General features: G+C 40.0%; 1 pseudogene; it reads right to left on the reverse strand.

Moving 5' to 3' along the window:
- Positions 1–3,323: 3,323 nt before the first annotated feature.
- Positions 3,324–4,300, reverse strand: LOC126506266 (myosin light polypeptide 6-like; annotated as a pseudogene).
- Positions 4,301–25,931: the final 21,631 nt, after the last annotated feature.

The raw sequence follows: 25,931 nt of genomic DNA on the forward strand, positions 1-25,931 counted from the left end.
TGTGAGGCAAGTGCTTGTCAACCATGTAATAAATGGCAAACACTTGATTTATTTTGCCCTACTAATATCCATGGCAACCCTATGCGGTCACTAATTTTCCTACATTAAAGAGGAGTCAGCCTTTGTGGAGGAAACGTCACGTAGGTAATAGTGGCAGAGTTTAAGTAGAGAACTTGTGCTGTGCCTGCATAAAGGAAGGCACACAGGCAATGACTTCCCTGCAGCCATGCAACATGAGTTCATAGTGCAAAATGGCATATGCACCATGACATAAAGGGTAACAAAAATTAGATCCAGACTTTTCTTTCAAGCAACACTGCCCACCAAGAAGAATTCGACCTTTGGGATATGACTTAACAAAATTGAACTTCCAACAGAAACTGATTTTAAAATATCACATAAAATTGAGAGGAAAGAACCCTTAATAACTGTCTTTTCTGTAGTAATAGCTTGTCCTCGTATATGTAATCTAAGGCATCAGATTTCTTTTAACTTTTGACTTTTTTGTTTTAAAGTTTTTAAAGTGTGTTGGAGGTGGGATTGAGGACAAGTTATAGGAACTGATTTCTTCCTTCTAGAGTCCTGAGGACTGAACCTTGGTTATCAGGCTTGAAGACAAACCAATCCCTGAAGCATCTCAAAACCTTAACTGTCTCTCTGATTTTATTCCTGCTAGGTGTATTCTGGCCTCTATCTCCCTAACCTTTTTTATGAGAAGGACTTAAAATGCAGACTCTGGAGTTAAAGTTTAGTCCAGCTCTGGTAATCATTGTTACCGTTATAATCTGTATAACAATGGCAAGCTAGTTCACCACCCTATCTCTCATGATCGACAATGACAGTGTAGACTTTACAGGGCTTGTTTTAAGTTTATATGTGTAACATTGTTTAAATAAGACCCAACCCGGCACATAGAACATGCTAAGATATCTTTCCAAGTGGCTTCCTTCCCTGCCTATATATGGCCAAGGAAAAGCAACTTCCAGAAAAGAATCTTGTTATCTATGCTGCTAGGTCAAGTGCTGGAAGTCTCTGCCTTGGTACTGTGGTCTGCCTCTCCATCCATCCAGTCTACCTCACAGTGCTGGACAGATGTAGACAAGGGGTCACAGCTGGGAGACAGAGGGAAGAGCCTAGGTAACCCTGACTGTTCTGAGCAAAAACTGGAATGCAAGCTTCCTCTTTATCGAGCTCCTTCCTGGGTTTGGTTGCTTGTTTTCGGTTGTTGTTGTTGTTGTTGTTTTATTGTTTAGTTGTTTGTCATTTTGGGGTAGAGTTTCCTGCACAAAACTTTGGGTAAGCCCTTCCTTCCTTCTCTTCTTCCACAATTCTTGGTGAAACATCCACCATGCATGAGATCCTGTAATGTGTCTGATCATAGCAGTTGTACGTGAACACAGAATAGGAGAGGTGCCTAACCTATGAGCAGGTAAGATAAGATTGTCTGTTGACAAATCTCTTCAGAATGTGAAAGAGTGATCTAAGAGAGAAAGAAAGTAAAAATTATGCTTCAGATCTGTAAGGGAGCATCATGCCTAGAAGCAGCGTTGATACAAGAGATGAGGAAGAGAGAAGAGTATGCGGGACAAAAAGGACTGCCAGCTGAGTGCAGAGGCCCTGAACGAGAAGCCAGAATTCTTCAATACTGTGTCTGGAAATGTGTGTGTGTGAACCACAGTGAACAAGGCAGGGGTCGTGGTGAAGACACAGACACATGAGAAGGGATTTTACACAGCCTACTGACATGGTCTGGTATGCAGTTTTTACATGTTAACACTCTGGGAGACGGGTGTTAGGGGGTAAAGCAGAGAAACGTTTTGAAGGTCTTTCTAAATTAAATATAATATTTATTTTCACACTGCTGTCAGAAAGCAAGTACATTTTTGTGGATTATTGTAAAAATACATTCATCATTTGACTCAGACATTCCTGTTCCAGCAATATGTTGGAATTAAATGTTTGGCTTTAAGATTGGTCTCAGTTTATAACAACACATAATGAGTAGTCAATCATAAGCTTAACAAATCATGATAAGCTTAATTAAAATTGAAATAGATCCATATAATAAGTAGATAGAGTCATTGGGTAAGGGAGTTCCAAGTCTCTGCACTGTTTGATGCTGGTTTATGTTGTGTATAAGTGAATAGTATGTGGATTCCTGGGAAAACGAATCCACAAACTGTTAGCAATAGTTGTCATTCATTTGGAGGATTGTATATGATCTAAATTCTCTTTTGTTTTTTCTGGATTTTCCTATCAAAATCTTGTTTGAAAGAGCTTAAATATGATAAACCAGATAGGGTGACTTATGTGTGTGATCCCAGCACTTGGGAAATAGGGAGACTGTCACAGTCTGAAGCCAGTCTAGTCCTAAGAGTATAGCCCTGTTTCAGAAAAATTATATAAATATACACACATACATCATTGATAAATTATGATTATATTGATTTTTTTTAATTTTTGCTTTCAAACCAGCCAAAGACAAGCTGGAATACAGGTCAGTGGAGGAATGCTTGTCTACCATATTCAAGGTCCCAGCACTGAAACAATAGCAAGAAAAAATAGCTAAATCTCATGTGAACTTCCCTGTGTCCTTCCTGCAGTGTCTCCATTAACAACCACTTACACTGATATGTTTTCCAACCTATTTCCTAGATCTCATTTGCCACAGAGTCTGTCTTCCAAGTTGTCAGTCACTAAAGAACAGGAGCCCCTTGCTTTCCATCATTCTGACACCACCAAGCCAACTGTCTCTCTTCAGATAATGTTAAGGGGACTCCCATTCCTTATACAACTTCTGTGTGAGTCAGAGCAAGTTAGTTATCTTTAAAAAGGTAAAACAAAAACGTATCAGTTTGACATATTCTCTGTTTACTTCTTCCTTACACAGAGGTCTAATTGATATATGGGTGCAAGGGTAGCCCTTCTGTTCTCTAAGACCTCCAGGTTCTGTCCATGGAGACCTGGATAGGGAAAATAAATGACAAAAACAGCATACAGGAAGTTTCTACGTGCCTGACCTAGACCATGCTGCACACTGCTCCTCCCAGCATCCTGTCAGAAGAATCCATCTCTGTGGATTCTGTAGGGAACCTCTAGCTGTGCTTCCAGGAAGAAAAAGAACAGAATTTGACATGAATATATATGTGCTGTGCCTCTTTCACGGAGTGGTATGGGTGAAAGCAAATTTATTTGGTGAAGGCAAACATCCAAAAGAGACCTGATAGGCAAGGTACTGTGAAAGGGGAGCCCAGGAAGTCTCTGGGGCCACAGAGAACTCATACCAGGCAAGGCACACATAGGCTTAGGATATAGGAGTGACTTCAACTATTCGGTACCATCCCACCAAGCTCTTTATAATTGATACAGCCATTGTGTTTTCATGCCCTGCCATCAGCATCTCTACTTCTTCCTCTGCCATCTCCTCACCCAATGCGACATGGACATGACAGATTTCAGTACCCATGATGGTACCATTCCTTCCCGTCAACATACAAAGGCCTTCAACATAATCCTCATTAGTTCCTTGGTCCTTGTTCCTGGCCACAGTCTGCCACGTATACAGGAAGTGCTCAAAGACCAGCCCTTTACACTCATCTCAGCACACTTGGGGTTCCCCAGGACCTTGGCCACCTCGGCCCTGGTAGGGTTCTGGCCCAGGGCCCTCGTCACGTCCCCATGTTGGCTGTACAGGATTTTGCCATCACTACTCTGGTCAAACAGCAGGAAAGCCTCCTTACATTCTGGGACCTGATGTTTTAACTTCAACACAGTGACTGCACCTTAATCTACTGCTATTTCAGCCAGCAATTAGGACTCCACAGTTAATGGCCTATTTCTTTGACAGTGGCCCAGCCACTCAGGCAGCAGCCTGGTGATGGTTCTGTTCCCACAGGCACTGGTCCTGTCGCTGCTGCTAAAGGTAGCTTTAACTAAATCTCTATTTATAAATAAAACTCGAGACTCAGACACTGGGGTGAAAACCTGCTAACTCAAAGAGGTTAAGTAGCACCTAGCTAACCTTCTCTACTTATTGATGTCTCCCGAAAGGGCTGTTCTTCTGCTCTGTCAAGACAGAAAAAGACAGACATGCCACTTAAAATCCCTCCCTACTACATCCGGTCCATCTCTATCTCTCCCAGATGTCCTCTGATGCTCTATGCTTGCTTTCTGTCCACTAGTTGCTAACTCAGCCTCCTGACCCAGGGTTAATTTTACTTCAATAACACAAATGCAAACTCAGGGTTCACAGTGTAATTGAATATCCCCCAATAGTCTGGTCCTTGATGAAATTACACATCCTGACCACTCAGCTCTGTTGGACCTTTTCCCTAAAGATAATATTTCTAATCGAGGATTCATCAATACTGTTTACAGCTACAAGCCAAAGATCTCACTGGGCTCCAACTAAAGTGTCCCTGCTATACACATCTGTTGATTTGTATGGGGGTGGATGACAAGGTAATAAGCAAGCCAATCAAGCTCTTTTCAAAATATCACCACAATCAGGTTAAATTAAAAAGTGTAATTTTAGGGCTGGAGATATCAGTTCAATTCCCAGCAACCACATGGTGGCTCACAACCATCTGTAATGATATCTGGTGCCCTCTTCTGGCATGCGGGCATACATTGAGGTAGAATGTTGTATACATAATAAATAAATCTTAAAAAAACAAACAAAAAAAAACCCTGTCTTGAAAAGCCAAAAAAAAAGTGTAATTCTAGCCAGGCATGGTGACACACTCCTTTAATCCCAGCATTTGTGAGGCAGAGGCAGGTGGATCTCATTGAGTTCATGGCACTAAGTATGAATTCCAGGATATCCAAGGCTATATAGAGAGACCCTGTCTCAGATGGATGGATGGATAGATAGATGATAGATAGATAGATAGATAGATAGATAGATAGATAGATAGATAGAGAGATAAAGTTAGGAAGATAGATAATATAATTTCTAAAAGTTATCTAAGGAGGTAGAACTATTTAGTCAGCCTCAAGGGTGTGCTAATTCCCATCTATTACAGGAAAAAACAGATCCACAGCATTTTTTGAGACAGGGTTTCTCTGTGGCTTTGGAGCCTGTCCTGGAACTAGCTCTGTAGACCAGGCTGGTCTCGAACTCACAGAGATCCGCCTGCCTCTGCCTCCGGAGTGCTGGGATTAAAGGCATGCACCACCACGGCCCGGCAAGTCTTGATTTTATTATTTCACCCAGAAAAGACTGACTCTTTATGGCCAAAAGCAGACTAACTGAGAAACCACAGCAGTCCAGGATTGGAACATTCCTCCCTGGGGCGCTCCTTGATAATTCAACTCTGTAGTAAGCTGAACTATGGGTCTGAATGGTGCTCAATGAACATAAAACTGAATGAAACAAAATAGAATAGTGCCTGTAATGATCTGTTTTAAACTGGGATAATACAATGGCTGCTTCCACTCCACGAGTGCATCAGGATAAAGAAGAAAGCGGCCTTTCCTATCGATTACACAAGAAGGTTAGTTTCTCTGATTTCCTAGGTGACATGCCCTTGTAATTGCTTCAGAGAAACTCCTGGACAAGAGTTAGGAAATAGCTAGAGCTTCCTGCTCCAGAGGGATTGCCTGCGTCCCTCATCAGTACAAGTTGAATTGTAATGCCTTCAGAAGGTAGTTTTCGGCTTCCCCTAAACTCTGTGGCTTCTGGCTTTTACTGTCTATGACCTGACCTTAGCTACAGTCAGTAGGGTTTCTGACAAAAGTTCCAGGTACAAAGAAGAAACATTTAATTTTTAATTTTTATTTGGTTTTTTAAAAAAACTTAAGAGAATAATTTAAAAAATGTAAAAGAATAATTTTAAAAGACTGGAGTTTCAACATTCATATTCTTCGTTCAAGCCTGTCCTTCAGGTTCTGCTGTGGCTGGAAGACAAATTTGTTCACCTTACTTTGATATGTTGAAATACATACATAGAGTTAGCTGTAGTCTAAATACAATAATTTTCATTCATAGACTATTGAAAAGATAGGGATTTAAAGTTCAAAATCATTTAATTATTATCTCGCAACCACATGAGAGATTTGCTACCTTGACGTTGGTTCTACTGCATTAAGAGGAGTTATTGGTGGCCAGTTGGAGAAGATGAGGAAGACACTGGTTTTATCCTGTCTGTATAAACCGAGACAGAGTTGGTCTCCTCTAAGAAATCCACTAGGTGTGTGGATACATCATTCCATCCCAGTGGGTGGGCTTAGTAAACCGGCTGTCTTTGTTTTGGGAATTGATATGCAATTAAGGACTATTAACATTTCCTATTTCCCTAGTTTCTGTTTTAAAATATTCTTGTAGCTTAAGGCACCTGAGATCTGGCCCAAAAAGATCTTTGATTTTCAAAGGCCTCTGGAGACAGCACAGAAGGGTTAGTTATGTCAGCATTAGCACTAAAGACAGCAACTCTAAACTCCCTAAAATGGTTCTGTTAAAATGAAACACTTGAGTGAGCCGTCACTTTAGATTTAAGAGGTAGCACATGTCATATCCCCAGGGTTGTCTACGGCATGTCAAGGGCTCATCAGTCTTTCTGTGAAGGTTCTGTGGATGTGAGGCCACCCTCCTCTGGGGCACCCCTTGTGACCACCGTGCTGAGAGCCTCCACATATGCGAGCTGTTAAGATTCCAGCCAGTGCCCCTTAATTAAAAAAGCACATAAGTCAACCAGGCACTTGTCGAGCAATTGATTTTTAACATTCAGTCTGCTACACTTTGGTTTTCTTAAGTAGCTTTGTAATTTATGTGTCATGCAACCTATCATTTCTAGAATAGTTTGGCAAGACTATGTAAATTTATACACTAATGCAATCAAAAATTCAGTTGACTAGGCCAGGCCGAGGTAGTGTATATCTTTAATCTCAGCACTCAAGAGGCAGAGGCAGAGGGATCTCTGAGTTCAAGGCCAGCCTGGTCTAAAAGAGCTAGTTCCAGGATAGGCTCCAAATCTACAGAGAAACCCTGTCTCAAAAAGCCAAATAAATAAATAAATATTCAGTTAACTGCTGTCCCTGTGTCCTTACGCACGCTGAAGGATTTGAAAGACTTTCAAAATGAGTTAGCTATACCCAGGCACATCTGTAATCCTAGAACTTTGAAAGTGTAGACAGCCAGATCAACACCCACAGGAGACCTTGTCTCAAAATTAGGAACAATGGTTGTGTCCTTTTCTCTAGATCAGCCATATTAGGTATTTTGTTGTTACTGCAAAATACCCTTTGTTCCTTCCAGATAAATCGGTGTTGACATGCATTGATTTGGACACAGATTTTCAGAAAAAAATGAAAATGTTGACAATAAATGTGAGTCCTTTCCTAGAAGTCTGGTCAACCTAGGCCAATGAGGTCACAGTGGTGGCGACAACAGCGCCACCACCAGAGGCCTTGAGGTGACAATGGTGGTTTTCTGATCCCTGGGATTTGTTCCTATTGTTTATTTTACCAAGAATCCTCTTACGGCATTTGCTGTGCACACACATTAGCCTAATGAAGTCAGACATAATCCCCAGAGAATTTCAATCGATGACTCACCTGTTTCTGTTGCACTTCGGATGAATTTTTATTGTTGTCTTTATTTGCATTGCGGCATGAATATTTTGCCTGCCCGTTGTTTTCACATCTCCTTGTGTAGCAGAGACTGTGCCACATTCACTTTAGTAATAAGGCAGTGTCTGCCAAGAAGTGGTTTCCCAGAAAATGCTTACTGAATCCAGAAACAGAAGAGTTGATTTAATAAAAACAAACTCAGAGAATCTCAGGCGGTGATTCAGACCCCTGCAAATTAGCATCAGTCAAGGAGTTCTGAAATCCTTATGACTAGTTCATCTCTGGACAAATGAATTCACAGTTTCTGTGTATGGAACGGGGCAGTAGGTTTTTACATTCTCCAGTTGATATTTAGTGAGTGGTTGGAATTGAGAACATAGTCTTAGCAGAAGGAGAGAATCAACTCTTTCAAGTTGTCCTATGATCTCCATATTCATACCATAGTATAAATATTCACAGAGAGAGAGAGAGACAGAGAGAGAGAGAGAGAGAGAGAGAGAGAGAGAGAGAGAGAGAGTTTAAATTACTGATCCCGTTGACTTCTTTCTGATACCCATTTAAAGAATGATTGTGAAATAAGCATGTTCATTTCAGGCAGAAAATTGAAAGCATCAAAATAAATTATTATTTTGTAATAAGTAAAAATGTCACTGGACAAGATTAAGTAGCCAAAGCAGCCTGTTCAAGACCCTGCCAATAGCAGAGGGAGGCTGGAACTCAGTGAAAACTCAGTTCTACTGAAGTGAAGGCCAGGAGCTCTGTTGGAGTTAGGAGAACAGAGGCCATTTGTGTTTATTAATTGACTTCACACCAAAGAAACGTCTGCTTTCTCATGCCACTGTGACAAGAAGCACTTGGGTAACTTAGAACAACATTAAGGCTCACAGAGCTGCTATCTCCAGTGACAAAATTTCAGACATGGCTGGGAGACACATCTAACTGTAAAACTGATGTGAGACCTTGTTTACATCTCTAAGGGGCGTGGAAAATATAATTATATGTTTGGTAAAGACGCTCGACAAAAATGAAGGCTGGAGGCCAGAGGCAAAGGGGAAGTCAGGCCAGAGAAGATTAAGGAAACATGGTCAAAAGTCAAGTGAATGGGTAATTACAAAGCATGGCGACTGGTCTGGCTGCCCTGAAAGGCTGCCAAGGAAATGCCACAGTGATCAACTTTAGCAGCCAAGTGAGGTCCTTGAGACGACTGGAAAGGAAAGCTGGTAAAAGAGCCACTTCCAGAGATGAAAACAAAACAAAAAAAAAAAAAAAAGGGCAGATTTGTGTGCCTGCCCTGCCATAGATGAAAAAACGAGAAAGGAAACTTCTTCCATGTTCTCTCTCTTTTTTTTAAAGACTTGTTTATTAATTATGTATACAGGGTTCTTCCTGCATGTATACCTTCAGACCAGAAGAGGGCACCAGATCTCATTACAGATGGTTGTGAGCCACCATATGGTTACTGGGAATTGAACTCAGGACCTCTGGAAGAGCAGTCGGTGATCTTAACCTCTGAGCCATCTCTCCAGCCCCTTTCATGTTCTCTTACTCATTGAAATGGACCTCCACCTCCTGGTTCATGTCTCCAATCTGTACTAATTGTGGGGAACTGCCCACAGTGGCCATGCTGTGCTGGCCTGAGGAATCCTTCTGGATGCTTAGTATATTGGTGAGAAGCATTTTAATGTAACGCCCTTTCTCTCCTCAGAAGCCTGGTGTTTGAGTACAGGGAGAAGTCTGTACGTGTACAGAATTAACCAATGTGATGTGAGATGGCCTTCTGTATATGTGTTGCTTTTATTGGCCAGTGAATAAGCCTGTCTTGGCCTATGGCAGGGCAGAATATAGCCAGGCTGGAAGAGATATTTATAGGCAGAGTCAGAGAGATGCCATGTAGCTGCCGTACTGGTAGGCCACAGCCCCTTGGCAATAGACAGATTAATGGAAATGGGTTAACTTAAGATGTAAGAGTTAGCCGATAAGAAACCTGAGCCAAGCCAGGTGGTAGTGGCACATGCCTTTAATCCCAGCACTCAGGAGGTAGAGGCAAGCAGATCTCTGTGAGTTCGAGGCCAGCCTGGTCTACAAGAGCTAGTTCCAGGACAGGCTCCAAAGCTGCAGAGAAACCCTGTCTCCATAAACCGAAAAAAGAAAAAAAGGAAGGAAGGAAGGAAGGAAGGAAGGAAGGAAGGAAGGAAGGAAGGAAGGAAGGAAGGAAGGAAGGAAGAGAAAAGAAGAAAGAAAAAAAGAAGCCCAGCTAATAGGCCAAAGAGTGTGTAATTAATATTAAGCCTCAGAGCGGTTATTTCATAAGTATCTGCAGGAGCTAGTGAGCAGGACCAGGTAGGTGGAGAGAAACCAGTCTAGGGAGACCAGCGGTATGGAGAATATTTGTAGCTACACCATGGATTTGTTGGAATTTGGAAAGACTTATTTTGATTTCTTCCCAGAATTACTGAGGTATTTCTTGCTTATGATTTTTTTTTCTGGTTCTATGTATTTTTGGTTTGAACCAGCAAATATCAGTTTTCAAGCTGATATCTTTAAGTATATAGTTTCTGGTTTCTGCCAATTTACCATTTTCCCATTGGAGAGTAAAGGTACCTCATCCTTATAGTTATTATCTAATTCTTTTTAAAGATTTATTATTTTATTTTATGTGCATAGTGTTTTGCTTATGTGTATGTTTATGTGAGGGTGTTGGATCCCTTGGAACTACGCAGTTGTAAGCTGCCATGTGGGTGCTGGGAATTAAACCTGGGTCTTCTGGAAGAGTAGCCAGTGCTATTAACCACTGAGAGATCTCTCCAGCACTATTATCTAATTTTTATATTACATTTTGACAAAGATTATTGTAAACTGTCTCCCAAACGAAGAAATTATAATATAGTAGGGGAGGTTTTTCTCATAGGTCAAGTAGTACCACAGACAGTATACATGTATGCTATAACATTTTATCAACAGCGGCACTTTCAGTGAAGTAGCACAGAGTCATGGGATGTATTGTTTTGTGCTCTTAATAGATATGAACTTATTCTGTATTAATTATAATAGAGTAGATGCTACTACCCATTATTAAGATATCAGATATTGAACTAAATATTGTCAAGCTGTGTAACATCCAGGCACATTATTTCAAATACAAGACAAAATAAGGAAACACGTAGACATAAGTGTTTTTTTTAAAGATTTATAAGCTACATGTGGACATCTGGTTTCATTGTAATGCTATAATAATTCATCAAAGAAACAAGTGACTTGAAAATACATAATTCAAAACAGTCATTGTAAACCATTCAAAATAGTAAGGCAGCATAACTCTGTTTTGTGTCCCTTGTACTTTTTTAAACTAGCTAAGTTTCAGGGATGAAAAATAGAGCAATTATCACATAATGTCATCCAGACTCTCTGTCAGGGTCATCAGAGATAAGGGTCTTTGATGGGTCAAGGAAAACAGGGTCTGCAACTGGGTTAAGCATCCATAACATAGGTGAACAGGAACAGAAGAACATCGAGCTAAGTGGAAGAAATCCTCCAAACTCAAAGCACATTATAAACACTACTGTCAGGAAAATTTTAAGTCAAGGTTTAAAGCCAAGAATAAGGAAACTTCTCCCTATAGAGTTATGAAGAATGTTTAGATCTGTATGATACGTTTTCTAAGACAGCCCCTCTGTTGACATTTTTGCAAATTATGGAGCAGAACAGGAAGAAACAAGAACTGGGTTCTTTAGTTACAAGCAATTAGATTTCTTCTTTCTTTCTTTTTTTCCCCAACAGCTCAGGAAACTGGGGTCTTCAGATATGGATGTTACCAGAGGTCAAGTGTAAACCAGACTTGAGCGTTGACTGTGACATCAGTATCTTCAGAACCTAAGCTGAGGAAGCCAAACATACATCTCCTGGTGTTCTTAATAGTAAACAAAGCTATTTATCTGTCATGCCCAGGATGCATGAGGGAAAGTTACCGCAGGTACTAAGTGCTAAAACCACACAAAAGCACTGTAATCATTTGTCTTGGTCTTTTTCTTGATGCTATGATAAAAACTGTCTAACAAAAGCAAGTTACCAGACAAAGTGTTTACTTCAGCTCAAAGTTCAAAGTTATAGTCAAGGAAATCAAGGCGGCAGGGCATGACGAAACTGGTTATGTACAAGCAGAAACAGAAAGCAGGAAATGCTAGTCCCCAGCCTGCTTTCGCCATGTTTGATCACCTAGGATTTCTGCCCAGGGAATGGTTCTGCCCACAGTTAAAGTGGTATTCCCACGTCCTTAATGAAGATACTCACCTGCTGGTGTGCCTGGGAGCTTATCTCCTAGGTGACTCTCCATTTCATCAAGTTGAGGATTGAGGTTTACCCTCCAACCATTTAAATTCACTTTTGTTCATTCAAAAGGAATTAAAAGACACTTAGTAAAAACTATAAATCAAGAACCTAAGAAAGGTGAGTCTCTGTCTTAGCACTTGTTAAGGCTAGTTTAATAAAATTGTATTGAAGAGACATTTTTCTAAAATTCTCATAAAGGCCATCTACTAATGACAGGAGTAGATTCATTTGCAAACAAGAGATTAAGGAGTACCTCTCAAAATCATCTGCCTAGAGTGTATGGGGCACATCACTGATGGCTTCATAATAAAAGAGTCATAAAAAATAGAAAATATAGAAGGCCTATTGTCAGGCTCCTTTAGCCATGACCTTCTTGAGAGTATTTGAAATAAAATTTTATTTATGGAAACTTAATAAGTGTCACTTTTAAAAGCATCATTTTGTCAAACAAATGAATAAATAAAGTAATATTTTTCTCTCCCTGCATTGGGTTTGGGTTCAGTAAATGTGTCATCTAGGTGACAGGCAATGCAATTAAGACCGTGCATTTAACATTATACCCTGGGTGAAGTATTCAGAGACAGAGTCAATGCAAGTATGTGTTAGGCAAAGCTGTATCAGGCTGGGAACTGCCATCAGACTCAGGACTGGTAGGTAGCCTCTTTCTCAGCTCTGCTTGTCCAGCAATTGAAGGCAACTGTTGAAAGTATATTCTAGATTCTACCCTTTAGGTTACAATGACCAGTAAAAGCTCTGAGTTTGTAACTGTGAACTTTTTAACATTCTTTTAGAACAAGGACGGCAGATAGTGTGGACAGGGCTCCTCTGAGCCCCCCTCTGTGTGTGTGTGTGTGTGTGTGTGTGTGTGTGTGTGTGTGTAATTTTAAGTTATTTCTGTAAAGTTGCTTTTATAGTTCTTGACCTGGAAACCCTGGATTCCACACTGTAACATTAGAGCATGTAAGATGTTGGCTCTGTTTTTATTTTAATGTCTATTTGTAGTTTGAAGAAAAACCCATGTCTAATGGTTAACAGTATGTGTCAACAGGCAGGCCTCAGCCCCAATTCTTTTGTTTCATTAAACATTATTCTAGACGTTTGGGTGAAAGCATTTTTCTTTTTAGACTAGACTAGGATTTTTCATTTGTTTTGGTTTTTGGTTTTTTTTCAAAACAGGGTTTCTCTGTGTAACCGTCCTGGCTGTCCTGGAACTCCCTTTGTAGACCAGACTGGCTTGAACTCACTGAGATCCACCTGCCTCTGCCTCCTGAGTGCTGCGATTAAAATCACGTGTCACCACCACCCGGCTAGGTTATGATTTTGATCATAGACAGACATGGCAGCACATGCCTTTAATCCCAGTACCTGGAGGCAGAGTTGGGCAATCTCTGAATTCGAGGCCACCCTGATTTATATAGTGAGTTCCTGACAGCTAGAGCTACATAGCGAGTCCTTGTCTCAAAAAAAAAAAAAAAAAAAAAACAAGATTTTTAAATAAAGTAGATGACTCAGCATATAATGTCCATGCGCCACATCTGCCCATAACAGGTCTCAGCTAGAAGTGTGTCCATGAACCACATCTGCCCAGTAGCAGGTCTCACCTGGAAGTGTGTCCGTGCGCCACATCTGCATAGTAACAGGTCTCACTTGGAAGTATCTTTCGCACTCAAGTATCTGGATTACTCAGTGCTTTTAGGTTTGTTACAGGCCTGATCTGGCCACCGTCTCCTTTAAAACCTTGAAAGTCTATTTAGCTAGAGTCCCTGCCTTTGTTTTTCCACCAGGTCATTCCTATTCATGTGTTAAGCACCACTTAGATCCTATACTAAACCCTTCATTGAATGTTTGCTGCCTCTACCCCTACATTCCATTGGCAGAATCCATCCCTTTCCTCCTACAGTCCTACCATGTGGATTCCTATTTCAATCCTAAATGGGTGCTCTGTTAGCATCTCACAAGTGGGTGATCTCACAAGTGGGTGCTGGGGTGTAGTTTAGCAAAGAGAGTGAAGGACTCTTTCAAAAGACAACCACTCTATAGAATCATCCTGGCCTTCGTGATGAGTGAGGGGTGTTAGTAGGCCTACCAATCCTATGTGGCATTTTCTTTCTTTCATTTCAGATTGTTTTTATTTTTAGCTAGTGTCTCCCTCTGTAGCCCACTCTGCCCTGAAACCAGTATTTAGTTCTTCTGGCCCCAACTCACAGCAACCATGCCTAAGCACACCATCAGCTTCTGCTGCCCCACCGGTTTGCCTAGTTTACTTAGCCAGCAGTGAAGCTCAACTCTGGGCTCAACAAGACTTGAAAGGGAAATCTGACCAAAAAAAGGTACCTTGTACAGGAGGTGCTAGGGCAATGTTGCATCCAGAAAGAAGGTGAGGTTGAAGTGGTTGAAAATACATTGTAGGAAAAAAAAAAAGGTGGGAATTCTCAGCTTTGAGACTTAACTAAATTAATGAAAATGAATGTAGAAGATCTTGGGGAAATCACTTAAGACTGATGGGCAAAAACAATGAATTTTCATTTATCCATTTATTCATCCCGCATGTATATGTGTGTCTGGGTGTGTCTGCATATGTGGGGATACACAGGTGTGCCTGCATGTTTACACAAGTATGTGCACAGGCATCTGGAGACCCAAGGTCAGAACTTTTTTTTCAGTCTCTCTCCATCTTATCGATTGAGGCAAGGTCTCTCGCTTGAACCCACCTGCACGTTTGGTCCAGCTAGCCAGCCTGCTCCTAGGATTCCCTCCCTATCTCTGCCTCTTGGGCATGGGAATCACAGGTGGGCTGCCACCCCCAACTGACATTCTGAATGCTTGTCCTCAGGATTGTGTGAAAAGCATTTTAACTACTGTGCCATCTCCCCAACTCTTCTTCTTCTTTTTCCTCTTCCTCTTCCTCTTCCTCTTCCTCTTCCTCTTCTTCTTCTTCTTCTTCCTCCCTTTTTTTTAATTAAAAAGAAATGCCCAGCCCCTCTTTAAAAACAGAAATAAAAACCAAAAAAAGCAGAATAAATCCTCAAGAAAGTTGCAGGGAGTAGTCATCATTGTCCTGGAAGGAACACAGCTTCCCATCCTCTGTAGAATCAAAAGCAGAACCTCTTTTCCAAGGTAACATATCCTTAGACTCAAATTTTGAAGTCAAGATCAAGATACCTTTAAAATACATATATCTTTAAAATACACACACACACACACATATAGGTTTAGTTTAGCAGCCCCACAATTATATATCTCTCTGCAGTCAAAAAGTTTAAAGAAAACACAATAATATGCATACTTCAGACTCTGTGTGTTTTCCATCTTTTGTGGCTTATTTTTCTTTACTCCTTTAATCTATGACTGTCTGTACTCTTTTACATTACTTTTACTATCTCTTTAAAGGCTTAATTTAATTTTGAATCTATTTCTTTTTATAACTGCCTATACTCTTTTTCCTCTCTCTCCTAAGCCTCGTATATTTATCCAACACTGTGTCTCATTTAGAGGTCTTTTATGTATGAATCTGTCCTATTGTGTATCTGAAATCCTTTTCTCACCCGGAGCACTTTTTTTTTTTATTGCTAAGTGGGTGTGGCTAGGACCAACTTCATGGCCCTGCCTGTTTGCTTTGCCCCATCCAATATGACAGAGGTATGTTCCTTGCCTCTGCAAGTTATGCACACCACGCCATCTCCAGAGATGCAATGGGTGTATGTTGCCATTAAGCAATTCGTGACACACTGCTCACAGGCCCCATTTAAGTGCAGGACCTCCTGAGAGAGCCAGAGTTAGTTCTGCTAGCATGAACCAGGAAGCTAGAACTTTAAGAAGCTGTGCAACTTTTTTCCATTAATACTGAGTCAGGAAGACTTCTCAAAGGACCCATGCCTCTGATTGCTGCCAGCAAACAGAGTTTATCAGAAAAGATGCAGCTACCAAGAAGTCATGCTTAGCTTTGTTCTTTTATTTCTAGAATCCCTTCCCAAGCTCTCTCAGGTTTTACGTGAATGTAGTTTCCCCATGCTGGTGCCATTTGTAAATAAAGACTGCTTATTCATTTCCCCACTGATCGAACATGAATAATCACATAAAAACTATATTGATTACACCAATGTTTGGCCAATGTCTCAGGCATATTTCTAGCTAGCTCTTACATCTAAATTAACCCATTTCTATTCATCTGTGTATCAGCATGAGCCTGTGGCTTAGTTATAAGGATCTGGCGTCAGACTCCAGACTACGTGGTGTCTCTCTGACTCTGCCTATTCTCTCTCTCTCTCTCTCTCTCTCTCTCTCTCTCTCTCTCTCTCTCTCTCTCTCTCTCTCTCTCTCTTCCAGCCTAGGCTATATTCTGCCCTGCTATAGGCTGAAGCAGCTTCTCTATTAACCAATGATAATAAAAAATATTCGTAGCATACAGAGGGGAATTTCACATCAGTATATGGCACGGTGATTGAGAAAGAAAACCAGAGGTTCAAACAAGCATGTTTGAAAAAAATGTCAAAAATCAAAGAGAGAGAAGGGGGTTCATTGATAGGATAGTTGTCTAAATAAGCACAGGGCCTTGGATTCAGTCTCCAGCAAAACACAGACACACAGTAAATAACTATTTATAAAAAAGAATCAAGAAGTTTAGACATTCTTTGATTTGTTGCCCCTTGTCACTACAGTTACACTTATCAGCATAAAAAAATCTCTTCCCAGAAAGCAGGCTTAATGAAGCATTGAGGTCAGTTATGCCATTTGTAATGTGTTGTTTCTTTTGGTAACTGATAAGAGAACTTGAGTTAGGAAAGCAAAAAAGTAGGAAATCCTTTCTAATGTCTCTAGCCTTATCAGAAAACAACCAATGCATACACCTGAATTTGGTTGTTTTAATCTCCTAAAAGTCAGATGTGAGTCATTCTATTTTTTTCTCACAGATATTGGAGCACATAAACATGTGTCAGTCATTGCTCTGTTGGTTCATTTTGAGCATCTAAATTAAGAACATTATCTTAAGATAATTGATGTCTACAATATCTTCTCTTTACCCTTCCATGTGCTTTGAATATGGCCTTGAACTTTGGGCTAATACAGATTTCAAAGCGTTAATTCTGGGTTCCTTCTTGGACATAAGGCTGATGATAGACCATGATTCTCAGTGTTCTAGAGCTCGGGTCTTTCTACTTTCAACATGAACAAGTTGATGGAAGTGAGACAACGAAAGAGTGGAGTTCTGTGAACTTTCAACTCTAAAATCATTACTTCCTGTTTCTATATTTTTATAAGATTCAGTTAAATCAAAGGAGAAGCCCTTGGAGTATGTTTACTAAAGTGGGAGATAGTCAAGAAAAGGAAAAGTGTATCTTATGTTATAGAATTTTGTAGCAATATTATTAGGGGCTGATAGCATCCTAGTACAGCTACCCTTAAAGAAATGCTGGGATTCATAACTATTAATTCCAGGAAATCAATAAATATTATTTCCAGAAAGTTAATTACCACACAATTAACTATGAAAGCGAAAGGAAAGCCTCAGCTTCTTGACTTCACATATTTACTTCCTTCCCTGTGGAGGTCAGATCTAGAGCAGTAACTAGAGATCTTAATGAAATAAGCCATAACTAGGTTGATTAAATAAGAGTTCAGAACCAAATCTTATAATTATCCTTGGCCTCAGTATCTCTAAAAATTCACATAACAATCCTATTAGCTCTATCCCCAAATCATATGTATAAACAGACCAGCACCTTCACAGTTATCATCCTGAGCTAGGCCAAAGGCATCTCTTTTCTTTGTTGTTAAAGTTACGTCTTGACTGTTAACTCAGCCATTGTCCACTATTGTTGGCTGTCAACAAGAACTTAAATAGGTCCTGTAAGAAACAGGTCAGATTCTTTGGGAGAGGGTTGAAGGGGAGGGGAGCAGAGAAAAATATAGAGCTCAATAAAATTCAATAAAAGAAAGAAAGGAAGGAAGGAAGGAAGGAAGGAAGGAAGAAAGAAAGAAAGAAAGAAAGAAAGAAAGAAAGAAAGAAAGAAAGAAAGAAAGAAAGAAAGAAATCAGATTGTATCAGTCCTGGACTCAAAACTTCCTAGGCCTTTTCATGTATGCAAGGTAGCATCTAAGGCCCTCACAAAGAACCATGAGGCCTTCCAAGAGTTCTATCTCTGATGTCACATTCTTTTACTTTTCATCCCCATCATTTTACTGCCCCAGTGTGACACTCTGGACACTTGGTGTGGTGGTTTGATTGAAAATGACCCCCTATAGGCTAATAGGAAGTGGCACTATTAGGCACCGTGGCCTTGTTGGAGTAGGTGTGGACTTAGAGAAAATATGTCACTGGGGGTGGGCTTTGAGGTTTCAGATGCTCATACAGGCCCAGTGTTCTCTTCTTCCTGCTTACTGCCAACCCAACTGTAGAACATCCACCTACCTCTCCAGCACCGTGTCTGACCGCATGTCTCCATGCTTTCCAACGTGATGATTAAGGACTGAACCTCTGAAGTGTAAGCCAACCCCAATTAAATGTTTTTCTTTATAAGAATTTCTGTGATTAAAAAAAAAAAGAATTTCTGTGATCATGGTGTCTCTTCACAGCAATAAAACACTAACAAAGACACACGAATACTTTGTTATTCTTCTAGTATATCCTATGCTCCTGCCTCAGAATCTTTGTACTGAATATTCTCTTTGCCTGCAACGTTCCACCCCCAGATGGACTGTCCATGCTTGTCCATGGATACTCACCTTTAGATATTTGCTCACATGTCCCTTTCTAGCTAAATCCGCCATCCCCCGCAAGCCATGAGTCCCTCCTACTCGGCTATTACACTCCCTCCTTCCTTGTGGCATTCTATATATATATATATATATATAAAACATTTGTCCAATGATGCTTTAAGTATTTACATCCATCCAATGAGGTCAGAGGAAGATGTTCCTTTTGTTTTGTTTGTGCTGTATTCCCTTAACCTAGAATTGTTGATGAGTGTCTGATGGTTTTATTTTATTTCAAATTTTCAAACATTTTATTTATTTGTGTGTTTGTGTATACTTGGAGATGCATACATGCCACAATATACCTTTGAAAGTCAGAGATTGTACAGTGTTCAGAGGTCGGTTCTCCCCTTCCACCGTGTAGGGACCAGGGGATTGAATTCAGGTCATCCAGCTTAGCAACTGGTACTTTTGCCCACTGAGAAATCTTGCCAGCCCCAGTGGAAATATTTTTAAATGAGTAAGTAAACAAATAACCGGAGACTTAGGGAATACTTTTAAGAGGATTTAAAAGTAAGTTCCAATCCTTCTAGTGACTAGGAAATGACTGGGCGTCCAAGGGACTCAAATTTTTGCTGTAGTTTTCCAGGTTCATTTTATTTCTTAAATTCATATAAAACATCAAGGACTCCTTGTTTGCAAGAGTTCTCAAGAGAGTTGGGCATCTTTGTTCCCACAGTTTCTAACCCCAAGTGGTCACACTGTCTCTGAATTTGCCATCTTTTCTCTAATTCCCTTCCTTAGATGTAGATTTTTTTTTTTGAGTTCTCCAAGTAGAGTTAGTCCATCTTATGCTTACTATAGAAGACAGGATACTGTTACATGGAAGTTTCTAGTACTTTCTTTATGTTAATGCCCCCAGTTTGCCTAACTCACAAAGATAAACATAACCATCCACATGGGATTTCATGCAAAATTCATTGTGTCTTCTTTGTACAACAGATTTATCATGACTGTTAAACTTTACACTACTGGGGAAATACTAGACATTGAACTTATATAAAAACTGCCTTGTTAAAACACTTTACATTTTTTATTAAGATGCACCTTCATTTGCTTTGGTGAACAAAGTATAGCAAAATACTATCATCATCATCATCATTATTACTGCTGAGTTATTGTCCATGCCCTATAGAATTCACCCCTTTAAAGTACATTCTCTTTGAAGTGGTTTAATTTCAAAATATTATCTTCAAACCAATAAGATACCTTGTACCAACTAGTGGTCACCTCTCTTTCCCCTCCCTGTATCCCCTGTCAATCACTCTACCATTTTCTATGTCTGTAGGTATACACATTCTAAGGGTTTCAGAGAAAGAATTAAAAGTATAAAAATCTTTGTGTTTCACTTCTTACGAATGCTTGTATATGCCTGAAATGTCTACATACAATTTTAATAACCACTAAAAATTTCTCCAAATCTCTGATGATTATCATCAGTGAGACATTTTGTTCATTCAAGTTTGAGGCAAAAATTTATGATTGATTTTTATAACTTTGTGGGTTTTTTTGCAATGGCTAACATTCTATTTGAAGCCCATAAAGGTTCTTCCTTTTATTAGTTGAATCTCATAAATTTGTCATTTTTGTATGACAAAATGGGTTTTGCAGTTGGACTAATAAGTCATACAAACTGTTAGTTCACAGGTCAGTATAATTTTGAAAATCTTAGATTAATGGTGCTTATATCTCTTGTATTAGTTCCTTTTCTATTGTTGTTATAAAACACTATGTAAATTTATAGAAAGGAGTATTTATTTGGCCTTATGGTTCCAGAAGGAGTTAAAAAAAAAAACTGTGGTGACTGGTGGATTGAATAAGAGGGGTCCCTACAGGCTCACGTATTTGAATGCCTAGTTATCAGGTAGTAGGAGTATTTAAGAAGGATTAGAGGTATGACCTTGTTAGAGCAAATGTGGCTTTGTTGGAAGAAGTATCACTAGGAGCGGTCTTTGAGGTTTCAAAAGCCTATGCCAGACCCAGTCTCTCACCCCATGTAGATCAGGATATAGATCTCAACTACTTCCCCAGCGGGCTTCTTGCCATGCTTATAATGGACTAGACATCTGGAACTGCAAGAAATCCCCCCAATTAAATGCTTCTTTTCATAAGAATTGCCTTAGACATGGTGTCTCTTCACACCAATAAAAATTACTCTGGAGCAAGACACTGGGAGCTCATCTTCAGACTGTAAGCATGAAACAGAGAGAGAGAGAGAGAGAGAGAGAGAGAGAGAGAGAGAGAGAGAGAGAGAACTCGGACTATCACAAGTCTTTAAACTCTCAAATCTGTCTCCAGTGATGCACTTCCTCCAACAAAACCTCACCCCCAGTCTTCCCAAACAGCACCACCAACCAGAGATCAAGTATTCAGACACTCCAGGAAAGGGGAGACATTTCTGATTCAAACTACCATAGCCCTCATCAGGGGCTTCCCCCCCACAGTGGATAGTAGTTAATAAAGAGATTTATAAATAGTCAAAAAGCATGGAAGAAGAGACTGTGGAGTGCTCAATTCTGATTGGTACATGTAGATCACTGTTGTTTTTCTGTCAGCTTAGTGGCTGCACCTGAGTCTACTGATATTTTAACTACCATCTGCAGGACCCATAGCCCAGCAGTCAGTGCCTCATTGCTCAGGCTGTGGCCCTGCAGGACTTCTGATCCCTCCAGCAGCTCTCTTGCTGCTGCCAAATGTAGTTTTTAACTAACTCTCTATCACTCTATTTATCAATAAAACTCAGGAGTCAGAGGCTAGAGTGTAAACCTGTTAGCTCAGAGAGGTTGAGGAGCAATTAACTCACCTTCTCTCCTCACCAGTGTTTCAGAAAGAAAGCATCCTTCTGTTCCACCAAACTAAAAAAGACCACTTAGCAAATTGAAGACTCATGTCGTCAGAAAAAGAGAGATATACAGTAAAGATAGATTCAAAGACAAAGAAAACCTCTAAATAATTTATTGTGTATTTAAAAATATATGTAGACTTGGGGGGGGGGGATAAAGTCCTTAAAATAAAAAAAGAAAGAGAGTAGTTGGATGTGGTCGCACACACCTCTAATCTCAACACTTGGGAGGCAGAGGCAGGCTGGTCTCTGTGAGTTCAAGGACAACTTGGTCCACAGAGTGAATTCCAGGATAGCCAAAGATACACAGAGAAACCTTGTCTCAAAAAAAATACAAAAATTAAAAATAGAAATAAAAGAAATAAAGTTTAAAATAAAGTAATGTAAAGATGAAAAATACACAGAGAGTCTGGATACTGTATGTTATTGTGTTGTTTTTAAATTGTTTGATGGCTGAGGAAGGAGCAAAAGCTGATGAAGGACATTTGGTTATAAATGCTGCTGGATTAATCCAATATACATATTTTGAAAATGGTTTGGCTTTAAAATTAAGTCAAAAGATATGTTACTTTGGAGAAGAGGTTTTGCTTTTGTTTCCACAGGAAATGAGGGACTGTGAATTCATTCTGGATTAAGAAAAATCAGGTTTGACCAAGGAAGACCCCCTGAGAAATCTCCGATAGGAGGAATGGCCCAGATGTCTGAGTTCTACATGCAGAACAGTTTAAAGACTGCTGCTTGAGATGATCAAGCCTCACAGGATACTCCAGTCAGGAATTTATCATAATTCTAAATTTTCTTTAGGTCCTCATAAGATTATCAGCACCCCCAATCGGCAGGAAGTAGCCTGGAAAACTATGCCCACGTTCCCAAGAAATGGATTGTGGATGTTTCCTTTGTTTAGAATGATGGTTACAAGTTGTGATGGATAATGGTCAGTAGAAAAGCTAAACAAGGAGATTCAATTCAGAATTCTTATTTTAACAAGAGGGGGGGTACTGTGGAACAATGGTCTACACCCTGTCACTTGTATTTTAAATAAATGCTGATTTACCAGTAGCCAGGCAGGAAGTATAGATGGGATGACCAGGCAGGAAGTAGAGGTGGGGCAACAAGAATGCTGGGAAAAGGGAAGTTTCAGTCTGCAGTTGTCACCCAGACAGAGAGGAAGCCAGACACTGACAAGAATTATGGGCTAACATAAGTTATAAGAGTTAATAAGAAGCCTGAGCTAATAGGCCAATCAGTTTATACATAATGTAGACCTTTGTGTGTTTCTTTGGGACTGAATGACTGCGGGACTGGGTGGGACAGAAACTTCAGTCAACAGGAGCTGACCAGTTGCTGTCTTGCATGTGACCCTGACATGTTGACAATGAGCTCTGATTTGTATAAAACATGTACCACATAAAAGGAATCAGCTTGGATGTGTCTATTGGACATCACTCTTTTGCACACCACTCAGCCATGTCTATCCAAGATAGTCGTATTCACTCTGACCCAAGGCTATGTGTCATTTCACGGAGGCTCGATCCCATTTGCTCTCATGGTAGAACTCTTTTATATGCCTTCACCCTTCCAAAGTCTCCCAAATCCTGGCTTCTCTGTTCAGTGAAGACTACACATACTCCGGAGACATGTATGTCTCTTGATCTCAACTGCACCTGAAAGTCAAAGAGTGATGAACTATTTTTTTTACTTAAGGATCATGTTCAATATGAGGGCTTCTACTCTAGTCCTGTTGACAGTGGTTTTCTTGATCACATGAGAGATCGTGTAAGATCACTTAAGAGTTGATGAGTTTATCTGGAACTCTGGAGTTGAAACATCTACGGGTTCCTTTATTTGTTATTGATACCCAGCAAGGACGAGATGTCTGATACTCACAGAGTCAGTGTTATGGCATCAGATTTTATCCAGAAACAAAGAGCACTGTAGAAGGTGAGCTGGCACGAAGTCAAATCTTTTCCTTCCTTGTGAGTAGCAAAGGAATTTAAAAGCAACCCAAGGTAAAAGGAAACTGAAAATTGATTGGTAGTAATTGTGAGTCTTGATGGAATAGAATATGACCAATATACACTTCTGCTAGATAAAGTTTGTGGATAGTTCTGTCTATTCTGAAGCTTTATTTTTTAATTATTAAATTTCATTATTGAATTGCTACACATGAAAAGAAATCACACACCCAACTTAACCAGACCCAAAGACTGTATGGCTCAATGAACTTTTATTCTGGTACAGATAGAATGACCATTCAGGATAAACGCTGTAGATATTCACATTGTATTTTACACTTTGACTATCAAAAATATTTTTATACACTTCTCCACCATAAAAAGTGAAAAAATCCATGAGACAGTTAGAACTTCAATTATCTTTATATCATCTCTCAGAACTCATCGTTATTACCTGCATCTACTCCTCTTCATCCCATAATACTTAGCTTGTCTTGTTCTTTTTCTCTACATGTTATACTATACCTACATTTACATTTGTTTACATGCATGAACGTATTACTGGCTAGATACAGCATAGGAGCAAGAGCATGCCTTTTTCTTATGTAGTCTTGCATAATATTATACATTATAAATCCATACATTTTCCAAAAAATGTTATTCCATTCTTTCTTTAGCACTGAGTAGTTCTCTCTCTCTCTCTCTCTCTCTCTCTCTCTCTCTCTCTCTCTCTCTCTCACACACACACACACACACACACACACACACATACACGCACAGAGCGAGATGCAATTTTCATTATTCATTCATCTGTTGATGGACAACTATGTTGATTTCAGTTCTTTGCCATAACGAATAATGCAGCAATTAACATGGGTTATGAAAATATTTCTGTGATAGGAATGGTATTCTTTGGGTATATATTCAGGGAAGAAATAGGTGGGACATATGCTTGTTCTATTTTTAAAATTTTTGATAAATTTCCAAACTGTTCTCCACAATGGTTGTGTTCATTTGTGCCCCCCACCACCAGTGATCAAGAGTTCCTTTCTTTTCACATACTCTTTCATGTTAGTTTCAGATCTCTTTTTTTAATAATTTATTTTTATTTTATGTACATTGGTGTTTTGCCTGTGTTGAAATAGGAGCGGCAGGGCTGCATCCCCAACACCCCGGCCGCTTGGCTAGCTCATGCCCGAAATAACAACACACAAACTGTATTCATTTAAAGAACTGCTTGGCCCATGAACTCTAGCCCTTACAGGCTAATTCTAGCACCTGGACTAGCCCATTTCTAATAATGTGTGTAAGCACCCCAAGGTGCGCTTACCGGGAAAATTCTAGCCTACATCCATCTTCATCACGTGTGCCTCAGAGAGCAGAGCTATGGCGTCTACCCGGGAGAGCTGAGCATGGCGTCTGTGTTCCGGAGAGCAGAGTCTCTCCGGGAGCAGAGCAGAGTCTGACCTCACTTCCTCTTCAGCCCAGAATTCTATTCTGTTTACTCCTCCCATCTATGTTCTAAGCTGAGGACAAGCAGTTGGTTTATTATAACTTAACCAATGAAATCAACAGATTGATATATGACACTCCCACATCATCCCTGCATGTATGTTTGTGTGAGAGTGTCAGATCTTGGAGTCACAGACAGTTGGTAGCTGCTATGTGGGTTCTGGGAACTGAGCTGTCAGTGCTCTTAACCACTGAGTTTCTCTAGCACCCCACGTTCAGATTCTTGATATTAACCATTCGGACTGGGTGAGGTAGTATTTTAAAATAGTTCTAATGGCACCACTTAGATCTGATCTAGTTAGGAAAGGCTTCGTTCTCTGCCTTTGGGTTCTGCACAGGTGCAATGCTCTGTCAGTCTCTCCAAACGACTCAAGTCAGGTCTGAGAGTTCTGTATCCACAAGCTGAAAATGTAAGAGAGCGAGCCATGATTCTAGGGCTTCTGCTAACAGTCGTGGGCGCTTTGCTGCATCTCCTGCCCTGGATCTCTCATCTCTGAATGAAGAATGACCTCAGAGTACTGCAGAGAGTATTTTATCAAATAAGTGAGAGACTGCTGAGAACTATGTGTGACCCGGGAGAGTAGTCCAGGAGCACTCAGAAGATAGCAAAGGTGAAAAACGAAGAAGGAAAAAATTCCTGTGACGGAATACTAAATACAATTAGGAAATACAATATAACATACTTAATAAATAAGCCTTACATATGGCTTATTAAAACCAGAGCTCTTCCTCCCCCACTTCCGAAAGCTACTTAGATCTGGAATTGGGAATTGTTCCAGTCTGTGCATGAGTCATGCCCTCTTGACAAGTTCAGAGCAAGAAAAGTGCTTCATCATCGATATGGAAAATCAGCCCTTCTGCAGTCTGTGCAAAGCACTTTGAAGGAAATCAAAACATGCTTACCTTAAATGATAGACCAAAAGAAGAAAAAAAAAACTTTTTCACACAAACATGGACAAGAAGTATCTTACTAA

This window comes from Alexandromys fortis, unplaced genomic scaffold, assembly GCF_014885135.2.
Source record: "Alexandromys fortis isolate MF-2015 unplaced genomic scaffold, M_Fortis_MF-2015_v1.1 scaffold_0, whole genome shotgun sequence".
NCBI classification, from domain to species: domain Eukaryota; kingdom Metazoa; phylum Chordata; class Mammalia; order Rodentia; family Cricetidae; genus Alexandromys; species Alexandromys fortis.